Source organism: Silene latifolia, chromosome Y (genome assembly GCF_048544455.1).
Source record: "Silene latifolia isolate original U9 population chromosome Y, ASM4854445v1, whole genome shotgun sequence".
In the NCBI taxonomy this organism is placed as follows: Eukaryota; Viridiplantae; Streptophyta; class Magnoliopsida; order Caryophyllales; family Caryophyllaceae; genus Silene; species Silene latifolia.
In genome coordinates, this window is record NC_133538.1 from 316203266 (window position 1) to 316208027 (window position 4762).

The 4762-nt window shown below is 41.4% G+C and overlaps 1 non-coding gene across 1 annotated transcript; it reads right to left on the reverse strand.

Moving 5' to 3' along the window:
* Window positions 1–200: 200 nt before the first annotated feature.
* Window positions 201–307, reverse strand: LOC141636912 (small nucleolar RNA R71). The gene has a single exon (XR_012541479.1). It is a non-coding gene; the product is annotated as a small nucleolar RNA R71 (small nucleolar RNA).
* Window positions 308–4762: the final 4455 nt, after the last annotated feature.

Consider the following 4762-nt stretch of genomic DNA (forward strand, 5'->3'; position numbering starts at 1 on the left):
CCTTTTGTGACTATTGTGATGCGATTTCTCAAACCGGTGTAACTCAAGACCAAATTCAATGGGTCTTATTTCCTTTTTCTCTAATTGGCACCGCGAAACAATGGTTGAAGGGCCTTGATAAGGCCACTCTCGGAATTGATTCTTGGAAGAAGTTGGCTCTAGCTTTCTACAAAAAATTCTACCCACCGGAAAAGACTAACATGCTAAGAGCTCAAATTACGGGTTTTAAGCAAAGGGATGAAGAATCTTTGTATGAAGCTTGGGAGCGGTTCAAGGGAATTTGTCGCTCATGTCCTCACCATGGACTTAGCGAGTGGTTCTTGGTACAACAATTTTGGAACGGTCTATATGAAGATTCAAGGAACATTCTCAACATGGGATCAAATGCAATGTTCACCGAAGTTGATGACAATCAAACTTGGAACAAAATTGAGGAAATGGCGGTCCATAACTCACAATATAGTAGACCTCGCAAGGCTACTAGAGGAGGAAAGCATGAACTGGACTCCGTTACTCAATTGGGTGCTCAACTTAGTGCTCATATTGATACCATCAATTTGAAGTTTGAAAAGGCTATGGCTAGACTTGAAGAAGCCTCGAAATCACCAAAGCATCATGTTAATGCCATGACGGCATCCTCATCAATCCCAAGTGGGATATGTGAGAATTATGGAACTTTGGGACATGACTCAAGTGAATGTAGGGGAACAAATGAATAAGTGAATGCTTTCCAAGCATACAAGAGTGGTACCCCTTATTCTAACTATTACAATGAAAACACCAAATTCCATCCAAATCTCTCATACAAAAGCCAAAATGTTCAAAACCCTCAAACAACATACACTCCACCTCCCATGAGAAACCAAAATCAAAGACCCTTTTACAACCAAAACCAAGGTTACCAAAATCAAAATCCATACAATCAACAAAATGACCAAGGTTTTGATGTTCAAAAAGCGGTCCTTCAAATGCAAAAGAATCAACAAGAATTTTTCACTCAAATGCAAAAAGATAGTCAATCAAAGGAAACCACCATCAACAACATCCTAGCTCACACCAAAATGTTGGAAACCCAATTGATTCAACTAGCATCTTCAAGCTCACAAAGACAAAAGGGACAATTACCACCTCAAAGTAATCCCCTAAGACATGAAACGGTTAGTGCCATTCACTTGAGAAGTGGTACAAGGTATGAAGCACCGAAGAAGCAAGTTTAGGATGAAGTTGTGGAAGCTAGTGATAAGGAAGAAATTGTGCAAAACTCCAAAGATGGAGAATCATCAAAAGAAGAAATTTCAAAGAAAAATGAAGACAAGGTCAAGGAGAAGGAGCCCATTGTGATTAGACTTCCTTTTCCAAGTCGTCAAGCCAAGCCCAAATTTGATGACCAACTTGGAAAGTTTATGGAAATTGTGACGAATTTGGAAGTCTCAATTCCTTTCACGGAATTAATCAATCACGTGCCGGCCTATGCGAAATACATGAAAGACATCCTCACAAAGAAGAAGTCGATACGGAAGCTTGAGACTAACGCCTTCACTAAGGTGAGTAGTGCAATACTTCAAGGGAGTTCTCCTCTAAAACTCAAGGATCCGGGAAGCTTCTCAATACCGTGTACCATTGGCGACACCACGATCAACAAAGCCTTGTGTGATCTAGGGGCTAGTGTGAGTGTTATGCCGTACTCGGTGAGTAAAAGGTTGGGGATGGGAGAGCTTAAATGCACCAATATCACACTCCAAATGGCCGATAGATCGACGAAGACACCATTAGGGATATGGGAAGATGTTCATGTACGAATTGGGAAATTTTTCATCCCGGTGGACTTTGTCATTGTTGATATGGAAGAAGATTCCAACATTCCAATCATTCTAGGAAGACCTTTCTTACACACCGCGGGTGCGGTGATTGATGTGAAACATAGAGAGCTCACTCTAGAAGTGGGAGATGAGAGTATAACTTTTAATCTTGACAAAACTATAAGAGCTCCCCGTTTACATGAACCATGTTTCATGATTGATCATTATAGCTGGAAGGATGATAGGAAGAAGTCGGAACTCCAATGGAAGAAGAAAATTGAAGATCCTCCATTCAAAGAGCAAGTGAATTGTAACAAAGAGAGCTTGCAAAGCTCACCAAAGTCAAGCAATGAAGAAGATGGCCTCATTGGCCAAAGCAAGACAATGGGAGAGTTGTCTCTATCAACTCAAGAGATCTTTAGTGATCAAGTAGATGATGTTTGTGGTCTTTGGGACGATGAGTTTGAAGGGATTTTCAATCCCTACATTGGTAATGCTATCGATCAAGACCGACAACAAGGACAAAGATCTATTGAAGAACTTTATCACGACAATGAACAAGCTTTTGATTACTTTTTCAAGGTGTTGAGCAACATCAACAACACCTTGGACATGCCCCCTTGACATCTCATCAAGAATGAGAGTTTGGTGGAGTCCTCCCTAAACCACCATTTGTAAATATTTCTAACTCCCTAACTCGCATTTTAATTCTTAATTTGCATTTTTGTCATTTTTGGATTTTTTATGCCTTGATCAAGATAATTATCATGTTTGAGAGAAGTGAGGGAGGGACTAATAATTTCAATTGATGTGTAGTGTTTTAGCTTAGTGTGGGGATAACAATTGCCTAGGCTATTCATGCCTTAGTAGTGCCCCCACAATGAAGAACACGAGATTTTGAAGAATGAAAAATGACAAGGGATATGCAAGGTACACGGATGGAACTGAATCCGGGTAAAAGGGGTAGAACCCGAGCGGTTTCAAGAGAATCCGCCCGTCTTCAGACAATCCGGGCATATTGGGCAGAAGACGCCCGTCCTTCTGAGCCGAATTTCTGAAATTTCGTGACTGTTAACGAATCTGGGCGTCCTGCAGTAGAATCGGCCCGTCTTCATACAGACGCCCGTCCTGAAAGAGAAGACGCCCGTCTTTTGGCTGAGAAAAAACGAGAAAAATCCCTGGAAAGGAATCCGCCCGTCTTCTCTGAAAGACGCCCGTCCCGTGTTTTCAAATCCGCCCGACTTTGCTGCAATCTGCCCGTCTTTAGGCGAGAATTTCCCAACCTGCAATGCGAGCCTCCGGGCGTCCCGAAGGAAAGCCGCCCGTCTTCCCCCTTCATTTCAAATTTTTCGGGTTTATTATAAACCACCTCCCACATTCATTTCCTCATTCCTTCATTCAAAACACTACCCATAAACCCCATAACTCCAAAACCCTCATCCTCTCCATTACAAAAACAAGATTCCTCAACAACATTCACCAAAATCAAATCAAAACATCCTTTTAACAACAAATTAATCACTCCTCTTTCAACAACAATCAAAACCAAGCACAAAATCTTCAACCTTTGAGTCGATTTTTGAATTTATAAACGCAAAGCCTTTCATCTTTAAATCGATTTGGGTGCACTAGAAATTGATGATTTTTCACTCTTTTTGGTTTATTCATCAATGGCAAAGACAAAGGGAGCAACAAAAGCAACAAAGGTAGAGGCACCAAAGGCAAAGGCACTCTCATCAAGACAAAAGAGTCTTCAAGCAAAGAAAGCATTGGCTATGGTGGTGGCTAGCCCAAACTTGGAGGTGCAACAACAACAACCTCCCATGGAAGCAACAACATCTACTACTCCAGAAATTGCTCAACTTTCGAATTATCCGGAGGTAATTTTCATTTCCAAATCCCATAGGGACACTTTTGCCAAGTTTGCTAGTAAATCATTTCTATCCACCAAGTTTATTTGTGAAGATTCCTTACATAAGTTGGGTGTCCTTGAGCAAACTAGAGCCTTCTTTAAAGCCATGGGGTTGGAGAAATTGTTTACAACAAAAGAATTGACATACCCCTCCCTTACCTTAGAATTTTTGAGTTCTTTGAAAGTTAACAAGGTTGAGACTATGGAAACCATCGAGTTTCGCCTAGCTAATGTTAGTAGGTGCATCTCCTTTGAGGAAATGGGTAAAGCTTTGGGTCTTAGTGATTCACCGAGTTATTTCAAGAATTTTGGCAAATATGATCACGAACCCCTTTGGGAGGAGATTTCCGGAAGGAAATTCGAGAGCTTTCATGCTAGTCGCACTCTATTAGTCCACCATCCGGGCATTAGAGTGTGGCACAAGGTTGTAGGGAACACCATCATTGCAAGAAAAGACACCAACCATTTCACCAAACTCAATTTTGTTCTTCTTGAGTCGGCCTTGAACATTGGAAGGGAATTCACCAAGCCTTTCAACTCCCTAAGACTTTTGGTGGATAGATGGCTAAACGTTGATTGTGGGAAGCAAGGCACTACCGTTATTGTGAATGGAGGTCTAGTCACTCTTTTGGCTAAATACTTTGATCCTAACATCAACAAGGATAGCAAGTATGAGGCAAAGAAGGGTGGTCATCTCATTGATATTGATACTATGATAAACAAGTACAAGTGGGTCTCTCATAACCCTCTTGACACCAAGTATGGGTGGCTCACCAGTGAGGCTAGATCTTTTACTTTGCCTTCGAAGATTTGTCGTTTAAGTGTCCACCGGACCAACTATCTCCTTCCCCTTTCAAAAGAGGCCGAATACATTATCCGACAACAAAAGGGTGAAATTGAAATGCCCTCCTCTTCTATTGTCACACCACCCTATCCTTTCAAATACCAAGAGTTCAAGCCCGAAGGTGTTGAAGCAAGCAAAGATTATATGACTCTTCTTATGCAAGAGATGTACAAGCAAGCCTTCAAGGACCGGGAATATGCTTACTTA